Below are 15,224 nucleotides of genomic sequence, written 5' to 3' on the forward strand. Positions count from 1 at the left end.
GCCGAAGGGCCTGTTTCCACACTGTAGGTAATCTAATCTAAAATAAACTGGGGGATTTTCACGCAGCATTAAAACTGGGATGTTCACCAATGATGCTGAAGGTTGCAGAAGACAAAGTTGTTTTGAGAATAAACAATTTTTTAATATAAAGGCGTCACGTTGAAATATACTTTCACAGACTGGGCCCTATGGATATATGCAGATATTACCATGCAAAATATTCATTAAAAATACCCAACAGCAACAAGTCATTGTCAAACTCTGAACAAATACAGGTATAAACCATTGCATATTGGCCTCCTGTAATACTATCAAAATACCACGTGAATTACAAAATGAAGGAATGAGGTCTTGGTCTTCAATTGGTCAACAGAAACTGCTGCACATCAAGGATGGTTCAGTGGTTAACAAACTGACTGTGGGATTTTGCTGTGTAGAAACTGGCTACCTTGTTTTCCTTATTCTGACAGCAAATCCACATCAAACAAACATTTCCCAAAAGAGAGATCCTGAGTGATGAACAATGATTGACCCTAAATTATTTCAGAAATGGTAGGAATTGATGTTCCAACCCCTAAAAGCAGCTTCACCTGCCTCCTCACCATCTTGGCTTAATAACAAAGTTCTGTTAACTTTAACATGGCAAACTAAATGACCAAGTCACAAATCAACGCCGCTCACACCTTACACACACACTGACATGCGTACACACGGGGACTCCGAGACAGACACACCTGACACAGAGGAAAGTGGTTGTGGTTGCTGGAAATCAGTCTTCTCAGCTCCAGGTCATCTCTGCAGGAAGTCCTCATGGGAGTGCTCCATGCCCAGGCATCTTTAGCTGCCTCATCAATGACCTTTCCTCCATCATAAGGTCAGATTCGGGGATGTTCACCAACATTTAGCACTATTTGCAACTCTCGGATACTGAAGCAGTCCACGTTCGGTTGCAACAAAATCTGACAAGTGATGAGTAACATTCACAACACACAAACGTCAGGCACTAACTACCTCCAACAAGAGACAAGCTAACCACCGCTCCTTGACTGTCAATGGTGTTACCATCACTGAATTCCCTCACTATTAACATCCAAGAGATTACCATTAATCAGAAACTCAACTGGACTTGCAACAAATACAGCAGGTCCAAGATCAAAGGATAGGAATACAGCGATGAGAAACTCCCCTCCTGACTCCCCACAGCCTGTCCATCATCTACAAGGCACAAGTCAGGAGTGTGATGGAATACTCCCCACTTACCTGGATGGGGCAGTGCCAACAATACTCAAGAAGCTCAACACCATCCAGGACAAAACAGCCTGCCTGATTGACACCACATCCACTCCCTCCACCACAGACACTCAGTAGCAGCAATGCGGACTATCTATAGAATGTACTGCAGAAATTCACCAAGATCCTCAAACAGCAACTTCCAAACACAAGACCACTTCCATCTAGAAGGATAAGGGCAGCAGAGACATGGGAACACCACCCCCTGCAAGTTCCCCTTCAAGCCACTCACCATCCTGACTTGGAAATATATCACCATTCCTCCTTTGTCACTGGGTCAAAATCCTGGAATCCCTCCCTAAGGGCATGGTGGGTTTATCCACAGCACGTGGACTGCAGCGGTTCAAGAAGGCAGCTCACCCCCACCTTCTCAAGGGGCAACTAGGGACGGACAAATACTGCCTAGCCAGTGATGTCCACATCCTATGAAAGGAAAAAGAAAACCCATGCAGGTGTCCAGAGAGAGAGAGAGCGAGAGAGAGACAGACAGACACAAAGGGAGACGTAGGCCTGCACACAGACAGGCACAGTGCTATTTCAATAAAGAAAGAAGCTAACTTAACCGTTCTCCAAACAGTAACCCCTGTCTGTGTTTAAGGAGCATCACTGATGCAGCTCAAGAACAACGTGACAAAGTCTGTACAACTGCCTCTAGCTCCTGCATTCCTTAGCAAAACATTTCTTGGTAAGCTTTGGAGCAGACATCTTTGGAAGCATAAAACAAAATATGGACTGTTATTAGATATAGTTGGCAAACTTGGTGAGAGAAACAAAAAACTGGACTGGTGCAGAAGCAAATATTCTTCTGATAGGGCATTTGAGTTCTGAAGGAGGGTCACTGGGCTGGAAACATTAACTCTGCTTTCTCTCCCCAGGTGCTGCCTGATCTGCTGAGTATCTCCAGCAATTTCCATTTTTGCATCTGATACCTGGTTGCTTGAGGAAGGGGGAAGAGCATACCTCAGCCTGAAAGAAGCATTGTACCTGACAGGGAAGTGTCTGGCATCAACACTGAACAGCCCAGACTGAGCTAGGCTCCATACTGCAGCTCTACTGTACCCTGATGTCATTTCAAAACTGTTAGCTCTTATACCAAGAAGATGGAAAATACAACAAAGGCAACACCTACAAACAGGCTGGCAGGAACGTTTTGTGGCTGGGCAAATCAGAATGAAATCCAGCTCTGTTAGCAAGCTCACTTTGGGAGAGTGATTGTCCTTAATCAACAGAATAACTGCTGGATGGGAGGGAGATGGCATTACGGCCTCAGGATTAATGTACATTCACAGTTTCAGCTTTTCACTCAAGGCTCACGTCAATTACATCAGCGACTTGATGCTCCAGATCCAATCTCTCAATACATAAAGTACTTCTGTCAGGATTACTGCAGTATGTTGACTGGGCTCGTAGCTAATGCTGCAAACTGAGCCAACAGCCCTGCCATCCCCTTCAACATGAACAACTGGCTACAGATGAATATATCACCTTAAAAGCCACTTGAACGTTGATCGTTTAATGTAAATGAATCAGGATGACAGTCAGCAGAAATTTTATTAAATCATTTCATGAGCTTTAAACACCAGTTTCCTGGTCAATGCTTTGAACTTCCTTTAGTCAGACAAACTAAGTCAAGTTTCTCTGTGAAAGCATTCAATTAAAATCAAAATACTGCAAAGCTAGAAATCTGAAACAAACAGAAATTGCTGGAACACCTCAGTAGGTCTGGCAGCATCTGTGCAGAGAGAAACAGAGTTAACACCAAGTCCAGTATGACGTGAAACACACTCCTGACTTTTACTTCAATCCTGAACAGGAGTTATATGGATCCTAGATATTAACTATTTCCACTCCACAGACCTGTTGAGTTTCTCCACCACTGGTATTGTCTTCAAACTTATTTATATTTCACCTTTGACAAACCATCCCAAAGTTCTCCATGGTGATGCTCCTGTGGCCCAGTAGCAGTGTCCCTAACCGGGAGACCTAGGTTCAGGTCCCACCTGCTTGTGTAATACCATCTGAGCAGGTTGAGTAGAAAAATAGGTTAAATAAAAGTCGAAAAAAAACTCCACAGGAATCTCATGACACAAGGTGAATGTTCACACTTGGGTTTGTTGGGACATCAGGTGATGTTTGAATAAACTGATAGTTGGGTAGCTATCTAAAAGTCTACGGGAACTGGAATAAAACCAATGTTCTACTTCCCAGATGCCTATTCATTTGATACAAACAGGGCAGCCCCTTTTACAGGTGTTTATTTGCAAACATTCACAGATAGAAAAAGCACTTTGATTGGCGCAGCACAGGATCTTATTGAGGCATCCTTTACCGTCCCCCTACAACTACCCAATGAGGTACCTGGCACCTTGACAGAAATGTGAATGGGCTAGGAATAGAGGGATACAAACCGTGTACAGACAACAGGGGTCATGTGTAAGGGTGGACTTTGTGGGCCGAAGGGCCTGTTTCTGTGCTGTTCTTTGAGGTACAGACAATAGTGTTAGAGTAAAGCAGACTAGAATGGTCAAAACCGGTCAGCAACAATGGAGGGAACTGAAATGGAATAAAGACCACCCATGTCCCATCACTCAGAGTATTTCCCCTGTGTGTACAACTGGGTCGGGTTGTTACCAACTACGGGCCTCAATTACAGCAGACAATGAAAGTATTCAGAAAGGACAGCCTCACATCAAACACATCACAGATGGCTGATAAGATCAAGCATGACTCAGCGACAAACGGAACTCAATTGTTTGTTACACATTACAACCTTCCCTCCCCTGGCTCTGATCGTCTCAACTATAACAGTCTCCTTGATCTCCTCCGGCCCTCAAATTCCCTTTTTTAACAGCCTGGACACTATGCTCCAGCCTCCCGGTTATAAAAAGGATGTAATACTGGAGAGGGTGCAAACAAAGATCAACCAGCATGATTTCAGGACTCATAAGTTATACCCACCAGGAAACACGAAAGAAGCTCAATTTCCTTTCTGTTGAATCGACTGAGGGTAATGTGACAGAGATCATTGCAATATGAAGGTCTTGACAGGGTTGACAGGGAGAAAATGATTCTGCTGTGGATGATATCAAAACATGGGTCATCAATATAAACCCAAGGGGGAATTCAGGAGAAACCTCTTTACCCAGAGAAGAGTGAGAATGTGGAACTTACTCCCCTCAGAGAGTTGTTAACGTAAAATTCACAGTCGCTGCTTTGGGGAAACATGTCACAAGTGAACAGAAAAAGGAGAAAGTAATAGAAGGAAAGTATTCTCAAGAGCCCTTGTGGCGTGATGGTAGTGTCCTTATCTTGGAACCAGGAGTCTTGAGTTCAAATCCCATCCCAAAGATGGATGATGACACCCTTCTGAACAAATTATTGAGATGGAGAGGAGTAGGAAGGTGGTGGTGCTGAGCACAAATGCTGACAGGGCAGATGGGCCAAATGGCCCTTTGTGCTGTGAACATGGTAATAGCTCCCTGTGTAGCCTTCTCCCTTACAAAAGGGCTTGGTGGGAACCTCAATACCAGCTTCAGAACTTCACGCTCTGAGGACAGCCACGTACATAACTTCAAATGATTGAAATGAAAACATTGGCTGGGTCTTCCCTCGTCTCCTGCGTTTGTTAGAGAACGGCAGCATTATAGCATCAGAATGAAGGCTGTGGGATAGCTGTCTGCTAAAGGACATTACCATCACTGTGGGCTTTCACACTCTGCGTTGCAGTTTTGTAGGTAGGATGCAGACACTGATGACTTTTAAATATCTACTCACCTGTCTCTACAATGACTGCAAAGTGGAAAGTTACTATAATTTTCAAATAGCTTTTGATTACTGTTTATATTGATCCTTCATGTTCTAAATACACACTCAAACTTGTTAGTTTGGGAATTGACTAATGATAGAACATTAATAAAAATAAGACCATAAGACATAGGAGTGGAAGGCCATTCGGCCCATTGAGTCCACTCGCCATTCAATCATGTCTGATGGGCATTTCAACTCCATTTACCAGTATTCTCCCCGTAGCCCTTAATTCCTCGAGACAACAAGAATCTATCAATCTCTGCCTTCAAGACATTTAGCGTCCCAGCCTCCACTGCACTCCGTGGCAATGAATTCCACAGGCCCACCTCTCTCTGGCTAAAGAAATGTCTCCGCATTTCTGTTCTGAATTGACCCCCTCTAATTCTAAGGCTGTGTCCACGGGTCCTAGTCTCCTCGCCTAACGGAAACAATTTCCTAGCGTCCACCTTTTCCAAGCCATGTATTATCTTGTAAGTTTCTATTAAGTCTCCCCTTAATCTTCTAAACTCCAATGAATACAATCCCAGGATCCTCAGTCGTTCCTCGTATGTTAGACCAACCATTCCAGGGATCATCCGTGTGAATCTCCGCTGGACACGTTCCAGTGCCAGTGTGTCCTTCCTGAGGTGTGGGGACCAAAACTGGACACAGTTCTCCAAATGGGGCCTAACCAGAGCTTTTTAAAGTCTCAGTAGCACAGCTGTGCTTTTATATTCCAACCCTCTTGAGATAAATGACAACATTGCATTCGCTTTCTTAATCACAGACTCAACCTGCATGTTTACCTTTAGAGAATCCTCGACTAGCACTCCCAGATCCCTTTGTACTGCGGCTTTACGAATTTTCTCATTATTTAGAAAGTAGTCTACTCTTTTATTCTTTTTTCCCAAAGTGCAAGACCTCGCAGTTGCTCATGTTGAATTCCATCAGCCATTTCCTGGACCACTCTCCCAAACTGTCTAGATCCTTCTGCAGCCTCCCCACTTCCTCAGTACTACCTGCCTGTCCACCTAACTTCGTATCATTGGCAAACTTCGCTAGAATGCCCCCAGTCCCTTCATCCAGATCATTAATATATAACGTGAACAGCTGCGGCCCCAACACTGAACCCTGCGGGACACCGCTTGTCACCGGCTGCCATTCCGAAAAAGAACCTTTTATCCCAACTCTCTGCTTTCTGTTAGACAGGCAATCCTCAATCCATCCCAGCAGCTCACCTTGAACACCATGGGCCCTCACCTTACTCAGCAGCCTCCCGTGTGGCACCTTATCAAAGGCCTTTTGGAAGACTAGATAGACCACATCCACTGGGTTTCCCTGGTCTAACCTACTTGTCACCTCTTCAAAGAATTCCAACAGGTTTGTCAGATACGACCTCCCCTTACTAAATCCATGTTGACTTGTTCTAATCAGACTCTGCTCTTCCAAGAATTTAGAAACCTCATCCTTAATGTAAGCAAAGAATTAATATTTACACCTTAAACCCCATCACGTGGTTTTTAACATGAATTATTTCACCAAATCGAAGATCAGAGGTCAGCTGAGTGTAATGGGACATAGTAGATCTGACAATTCTCCAGGAATTCAAAACAACAGCTTCAATAACAAGAGGAAAACTTCAGGGCAGGTAATACAAGCCTTTTAGCCACTTCCTGTTAACATGTTTGTTTCCAGTTTATAGAATTAGTTGGGATCGCTAACTTCACCACCTTCCTTCAGCAGCCCCTCAAGATTGAGGGGAACTTTCCAACACTCTGGGGTTGGGGCTCCTGGACTGATTAAACAGCCCAAAAGTAGCTCCTCTCACACTGTGCTGGAAGGGCCACAGGGGGTCTGGGCAAGATGGAGAGGTGTGCAGAGAGGGTGGGTGTGGGGGGTTTGTTACAGGTTGTTAAAGTTGCCACAATTAATAGGACAGAATGTACAGAAAGGGTCAGGAATCTACCTTCAGGGACAGCTATGAGAAGGTGGCAGCCAATGCAGGACGGAGGGTGCTGTACTTCAATACACGCTGTATACAAAACAAGGTAAGTGAGTCTGTCGCACAGATTAGTGTCACAATGTTGTGGGTATCACAGAGACGCGGCTACAAGGGGATCAGGGCTGAGAACTAAATATCCAAGGACACACATCCTCATGAAAGGATGGGCCGAGGGTTTGGGGTTGCCTTATTAGTTAGAAATAAAATTAAATTGACAGCAAGTGACAGTGTCGGAAGGCAGAGAATTCGTGTGGGTAGGGTTAAGGAACTGTAGAGGGAAAAGGACGCTGGACAGGTCGACCAGCAGTAGTCACGATGGGGAAGAAAATAAATCAGGAGGTAAATAAGGAAGGCACTGTTACAATAATCACAGGGACTTCAATATACAGGTGGGCTGGGAAAAACCAGACTGGCATTAGATTCCAAGAAAAGGAATTTGTGGAATATCTACATGATGGCCCACAAGAGAACATGGACGGCACGGTGGCACAGTGGTTAGCACTGCTGCCTCACAGCGCCTGAGACCCGGGTTCAATTCCTGACTCAGGCGACTGACTGTGTGGAGTTTGCACGTTCTCCCCGTGTCTGAGTGGGTTTCCTCCGGGTGCTCCAGTTTCCTCCCACAGTCCAAAGATATGCGGGTCAGGTGAATTGGCCATGCTAAATTGCCCATAGTGTTAGGTAAGGGGTAAATGTAGGGGTATGGGTGGGTTGCGCTTCGGCGGGTCAGTGTGGACTTGTTGGGCCGAAGGGCCTGTTTCCACACTGTAAGTAATCTAATCTAATCTAATCTAAGAACAGACATTTTTGATTTGGTGATGGCTAATGAGGCAGGATTATGGAGTTTAAAGTGAAGGAACCCCTGGGTGGAGACCATAACATAGAATGTAGTTTGATGGAGAGAAATTGGAATCAGATGTAACAGGATTACAATTAAATAAAGGTAACGACGCAGACATGAGGGAGGAGCTGGCCAGAGTTGATCGGAAGGGGAGCTTTGAAGGGAGGGTGCTGGCGCAGTGATGGCAGGAGTATCTGGGGGTAATTCGGGAGGCACAGCAGAAACCCATCCCGAGGAAGAAACAACACACTGAGGGGAGAATGAGGCAACTGTGGCTGACAAGGGAAGTCAGGGACAGAATAAAAGCAAAAGAGAAAGCACACAATGTGGTGAAGATTAGTGGGAAGCCAGAGGATTTGGAAGTCTTTAAAAACCAGCAGAGGATAATTGAAAAAGCATTGAGGGGGGAGAAGATGGGACAATGAGAGTAAACTAGCTAGTAATATAAAAGACAACTGTAAGAGTTTCCTTAGGTGAAAGGGAGGCAAGAGTGAACATTAGACCACAGGAAAATGAGATCGGAAATGTAGTAGCATGGAACAAAGAAACAGCTGAGGAACTGAATATGTACTTTGCATCGGTCTTTACAAGCAGCACATCAGAAGGGTCACTGGACCTGAAACCTGAACTCTGCTTTCTCACTACAGACATTACCAGATCAGCTGAGCTTTTCCAGCAATTTCTGTTTGCATTTCAGCATAAAGGTTTGTTTGATGGTTCTTCATAGGAGTGACTTTTGGTTTTTTTTATGACGTTGGAAGGTGCTACATAAATGTAATTGGTTTGTTGGTTGTAAGAAGTGATTGGGTTTGCCGTGGAGAACCAGCTGTGCCAAGCGGAGAGAGTTTGGAGGCAGTATCAACATGGAGCAGTTCCAGGTGAAGTACAGCAGAGGTTGAAGGGGCAGCCTCCCCCAGCAGCCGAGTTAAACGAAACATTTTCACATAGTGTCCACCCATTCCACCTTCCATGACAACAGTTATCCTTTGCAGTATGGAATAGTTACAGCAGCAAAGTCACCCATTCAGGGCAACTTGTTGCAATTCACTGTACAGAGAAGCCAACACACAAACTGCATTTATATAGCAACTTCTTTAAACATAGGACCTTAGAAAAGGTACACTTGATATTTCACTGGATAGAGCAAGTGATCCGGAATATGCCACTTCAGCAGTGCCCAGAGGGATCAGATGAAGAGCTGTAAAAGGTAAATTTAGAAAGTGCTTTGGAATGGAGAAAGCTACTGTGCATAGGAGAGAGATACACAGCAGGAATACTGGGAGAGAGGTACACAGCAGGAATACTGGGAGAGAGGTACACAGCAGGAATACTGGAAGGAGCGACTCTCATCTAAATACAACATAAATCTTAACAAAATAAATCAAGTGATTTGATTTTAAGTTTAACCAGGCAAATGTGCAGAGTAGAGGTTAACTAATTTTAAATTCTACATCATGAGATAATGTTTCGTGCAATTGATCATGAGTCACAAAATGCTAGTAATCCAAGTTCAGAGGCTAATGGAGGAGGCTGTTTAAATGCTGGTCTTTATTTCCAAGGGAATGGAGTATACAAATCGGGAAATTTTACTAAAACTATATAAGGCATGAGTTAGACCACGGCTGGAATACGGAGAGCCATTTTAATCGCTTAGCTAATGAAAGGTAGACTGGGATTGGAGCGAGCCCAGAGAAGCTTCACTCAACTGATCCCGGATGTAGAAGGACTGTATAATAAGGAGATTGGGCCAGTACTCACTGGAGTTTAGAAGAGGAGGCAGCATTATAGAAAAGTGCAAAATTTTTGGTGGACTTTGACAGGATAGATACAAAAGGGTATTTTCCCCTTTTGGGAGCGTCAAGGGCCAGATGGTACAATCTCGGAATAAGGGGGTCACCCAAATAAGACAGAGACAAAGAGGTGCTTCTCAGGTCAGACAGCATGGAAACAGATCCTTCCGTCCAAGCTATGTTCCCAAACTAAAACTAACCCTAGTTGCCTGCGTTTGGCTCATATCCCCCCAAACCTTTCCTATTCATGCACTTTTCCAAATGTCTTTTAGGTGTTGGAACTGCACCTGAAGTGTTTACCATAGATGGCTATCGAGGTTGGAGCACTAAGTACGTTCAAAGCTGACTAACATTTTTAATAACAAAGAAAATCAAGGGTTCTGGGGAAAAGGCAGAAAAGTGGATTTATCAGATAAGCCATGAACTTATTGAATCGCAGACTTGATGGGCTGAATGGGCTACTTCCGCTTCAAGACAATAATTCTATCTGAAGGCAACCTCAAGGAGCCTCCACTCTGAGCATAAAAGTCTGATAGTCATTGTTAGAGATCCTGAAGGGTCAGCGCTGAGGGCGCGCCACACTGTCAGAGGGTCAGCGCTGAGGGAGTGCGCCACTCCACTCTCAGCATTTGTATGATCTTTTGATCTCTCTGCTGATAAATTCTGTGCCTGTGTGCTTTTCTCTCATTTCACCTGATGAACAGACAATGTTTCAAAAACTTGAGATTTCAAATAAACCTGTTGGACAATAACCTGGTGTCATGTGACTTCTGAGTGTCAGAGGGCCAGCATTGAGCGAGTGCATCAGTGTCAGAGGTGCTGCCTTTAGGATGAGACAAGCCCTGAGCGAAAAGCACGGTTTCCCTTATCACAGCTCAGTCATGAGGCCTGACAATATTGTCACAAGAAGCAAAAACAAAATTAAGTTGCTTGCTTCTGAACATTTAAACAGTTGCATTTCAACCCTGAGAAGCCTCTGACATCAAAGATAACACAATCTTGTTAGACCTGAAATAGTTTGCCCAAGTAAAAGCGACTGCTCAAAAACAATAATCTCATTTGTGTACATGAGGAAGTACACTGGCTGATTCTCATGTTGTCACACTATTCAGTCTGACCAGCATCTGAGAAACAGCAGCTCTTAGAATCACATCCTCCTTTCGTACTCTATAAAAGGCAATCGACTGACTATACATTGGTGAGACACAGGGTAACGGCATCATAACAAATCTAAATAAATGAGTCGTTCACTCATTAAGTCTACCATCTCGTCAGTTTTCTCCGAGACCCCAACAGAATCTTAAATTTCTCATTTCCCCAGAGAGAGAGAGATCACAAGTAGTGCTGGTAAAGACTCTGTGAAACAATTGAAAGGTGTGGAATAGGTTAAACGGGGGGGGGGGGGGGGGGGGGGGATTTGCTCAGGTTAATGGTTTGACGTGTGCTGTAAGCCACACAAAGCTCTGAAGGAAGCAAGGATTGGGGTTTATTGCCTCAATTGCCTAGAAAAGCTGACTTTGAAAAGACACAAGGTGTACTGATCTAGTGGTTGCTTAGCAACCCATCCAGACCGCGAATTGTTTTCCAGACCCAGGAGTCAGTAAAGACAATACCCTGCAAGTCGTAAATCTCTGCTCTTAAATACATTTCTCATTTCAACTTCCTGGAAAGCTGGAGTATCCAAATACTAGTCTTTATGATTATCTTGAAAAACAACAGGCTGACTGCAATCCAATTCCCAAAGACTCAAAAGTCAGGTTGACTGCAATCAAAAATCAAACTGCATCACTAGTGACAGCTGGCTGTATGCTACTGGCCAGTAGGAAGTCTGAAAGAACGAGCTGCTAGCGTTGAGGTAGTGTCTCTATCTCTGAGCTAAAAGGTCTAGAGAGAGGGAGAGAGAGAGAAAGGAAGATTGAGGGGCAATCCAAGATCCTACAGCTAGAACAGCGAAAGCTGCATGTTGAATGAATTTTGTGATGGGCTGGTAACTGACCGAGTGAGGAAGAACCTGACCCAGTGACACAGAAAGACTGACCCCTGGGCTTCAATATCAGGAAAGCCCCAGTGCCTGTTATTCAGTCAATTACAATACCACAACAGGAACCTACCACTACTGCGACTGACAGCTACTGGCAGAGGAGCAGAACTGGGCTGCCAGGGAGTCTCTCAAAGTCAAACAGACATCATCTCCACTCGCTGTGCTGAGTCACCCAATTACATGCACAGGAACTTTTTCCAAATGTCCAAATGTGTTGTGGTCCCAGCTCCTGACGACATCGAGTGCTGCTCTGCAGAGGCTGCCATCTCATGCAGCTTCAGGGCCTGTGCAGATTCAACTGGACACTCGCCCACACACAACTCACTCAAATCCTGGCTTAATGCAGATATCGATTTTAGTGTAACCTTTAGTTAGAGAACAATCCTCTTAATAGCACCATAAGACGGACATCTGCTTTACAGAAATAAAGATAGATTCCACAGATGGTGCAACAATGTATCCTGTTCCACTTTTGTACAGAGCAGGCTACCACTCAGAGCTGTGGAGCAATATGTTCCCGTTTAAATAAACATCCTCTCCCCCTTTCACATGAAGAAGTTGTTTATCCAAATCTCTGGAAAACTCAATCAACACACTCTTTAGATTTACAACGCTCACTTCACCTGCATCAGCTCAAGTACATTAAAGCTGACTTTTCATTGGAAAGCAGGGAAATGGCCTTAAATTTGCAGTTTATTGTCATAACTTTCATGACTGACTCTCTCAAATATTGCAATTCAATCAGCAACCCAGACTGAGCAGAAACACTCGCACAGACTGATTGGGCCACATGTCCGATCCCTGATCTGTGAAATCCAGCTTCACTCAAAATGCACCCACCCACTTAATTCCAGAAGGTGTTTTCTATTTTGTTTACTCAAATGTAAATCACTAAACAGTTTCACAATTCACCCACAAGCCCCACCAAATTGACCTGAAATGAGCTTTAATCCCCGAGGCAGAGTCAGCTTTCACAGTTGTTTTTCTAATTGAGATCTTTGGAGTTTGCTTGGGCTTCAACCTCCCGACACTTTACCATGTCCAAAAGCTTCCCACCTGTCCAGTCTCTCTCTCTCTTCCCAAGAAACTTAAACCTACCTCACCTGATCCAAAACCCCAGCAGCTCAGTGTTGAATAAGCAATCACTCCGATGATGCATTATAAAATGTTAAAGACACTACAGAAATGCAAATAGTTGTTGTTGAATTTATGTCTCTAACTTGCACTGCCCTAGAAAGGCTTCTGGAAAATCCTCATCTTCCTCTACAAAAAAGAAGTCTCCATCCCCCTCCATTCAGTCATCCCTTCCTTCAACACCTCAATGCTCAGATTCCAATCATCTGGGTTTTCTCTCCATTGACAAACCAGGCCGGTTTATTGAGTGCCCATTCAAACAAAATTTGCTATATGTCAGTCCAAGATAGACAGGCAGGAGGCTGGAAGAACACAACAAGCCAGGCAGGATCAGGTGGTGGAGAAGTCAATGTTTCGGGTGAAACTCTTCTTCAGGTACTTCGGTCCAGGGCTGTTCATCATTTTCAGTTGAAGCCGCATGCCTCAAGCTACTTCAAGCAAGTCCTCAGTCACACATCATACATTTAAGTGTTGCACCACCCTCAACAGCTGGCAAGACAACCATTCAAGGCTGCAGAAACATGGATTTTGATGCCAATTAACACTCGGATTCTGTAGCTGTAAATCCTCGTGAATGCGTAAGTTAGTGGCAACAGGAACTTAGTTTCAGCACATTGCCCTTTTGGATTATTATATAATCGAAACTTAGTGAGACATTTTAGCATCAAGTTCAGAAGCAAGTTAATCAAAGACTGGACAGAACTCAGAGGATTTATAGCATTCTCTTTGCCAGTATCAGATAGAACACGCCTTCAGCTACAGTATTTTCACCCTGACTCTGCAAACGCCACCATCCATCCCCCCCCCCTTCAATTCTGCCCGTTCGGTGTCTGATTTTTCACTGCTGTTCGTTGCTGGCTGTACCTTTATCTATCTACTTCCCAGGTTCTGGAATCTCCTCCCGAAATCCCTATGTCACTCACCCTGCCTAAAAGCAAGGTGCTGGGCCAAGCTTTTGGACTTGGAAGAGAGATCAGGGTTTCCACATTTTAAGAAGAAATGTTCCCTGACCTCACCAACAGAGAGCCCACCTGGAATGCTTCTGCCTCTTGCTCTGGATTTGTCCCAGAGGAAAGAGTTTCTCTCTCCTGACCCCATCAACTCTCTCAATCCTCTCAAACATCTCAACTGCATCACCTTGTTACACTTGAGGCAATATTAACCTTGTCCTAAGGGATCTTGTGGTACAGAGGTAGCATCCCTGTCTCTGGACCAGAAGAACTGAGTTCAAGCCCTACTTGCTCCAGATGTGTGAAATAACATCCCTGAAAAGGTTGATAAGAAAATCTATAAACCTCATCTGTCCCCCTTGTTGTTCAGTTTCATCTTCAAACATAGACAGTTACATACACATTGTCCTGATAATTAAGATAACAACCTCCCCATGAAATGTTCCCTAACCCAAAGGTTTAAGCAGGCTGTCAAGGGCCTTTTAGTTAAAATTAATCTTGCTGTGAAGAGAGCCTAGATTGAAATGTTCAGCTGGCTCATCTCTGGTTCCAGTATTACCACAATGACTGCACAGTGGGAGGAGGGTGATGTATAAAATTCACTGATGGTCACACTCACATCCCACACTCTATTACACAAGCTCACAGTGAGTCAGTCAAAAGCATCTGACTCAGCACCTTAAGTCCTCTACTAAGTCCAGTTTCAATTTGGCAACTGCACACCACTCTCTGTTCCTCTTGAAAAATGCTCTCCAGACCCAACTCCATCAGAACTCTCTCTAATTCAACTGATTAAATGCAATCCACTCCTACTACATCATCACATACGGACTGCCAACACTGAACCAAGATATGCGTGTGAGATATCAAATGCTCAAAACAAATGCAAACCCTGATGGATTAGAGTGTTATATGGTGCACAGAATGTTCAGGGCTGAAACAGGCCATTCAGCCCAACAGCCCCATACTGGTGAAAACACTTCACATAATCCTATTCACATCTTTGTTTGCCTTTCTCCTCCAAGCAGCCCCTAATTGTATCTGTTCATCTCAATTACTTCTTGCAACACTGAGTTTAACACTCCAATCACTCTCGGAAATTGGATGCATATATAAAATAATTGATCCTGAAGCCAAACAGATAGGCTGCTGCTTATTTGCCCATTCCCGTTAATGTGGTGTCAGCATCTTTCATTGCACAGCATCATACAATAAACCAATTTGTTAACTGCCTAGTAAATGGTTTTGTCAACCACTTTGGAAATTAAAATGACAAATTCATTGGAACAGCTCAAACTCATTTCTAACTACTCAGATTGGTGGGTTTGTAAATAAAATTAATTATGAAAAGATAACAGTACACTGGTTGGACAAGAAATGATTACCAAGT

General features: G+C 44.0%; 1 protein-coding gene across 1 annotated transcript in view; it reads right to left on the reverse strand.

Annotated features, from left to right (window-relative positions):
* Positions 1-15,224, reverse strand: part of LOC132833218 (protein phosphatase 3 catalytic subunit alpha) — a 305,175-nt gene that overhangs the window by 198,398 nt on the left and 91,553 nt on the right. The window lies entirely within an intron of this gene.

The sequence above is a fragment of the Hemiscyllium ocellatum genome, chromosome 36 (genome assembly GCF_020745735.1).
Source record: "Hemiscyllium ocellatum isolate sHemOce1 chromosome 36, sHemOce1.pat.X.cur, whole genome shotgun sequence".
In the NCBI taxonomy this organism is placed as follows: Eukaryota; Metazoa; Chordata; class Chondrichthyes; order Orectolobiformes; family Hemiscylliidae; genus Hemiscyllium; species Hemiscyllium ocellatum.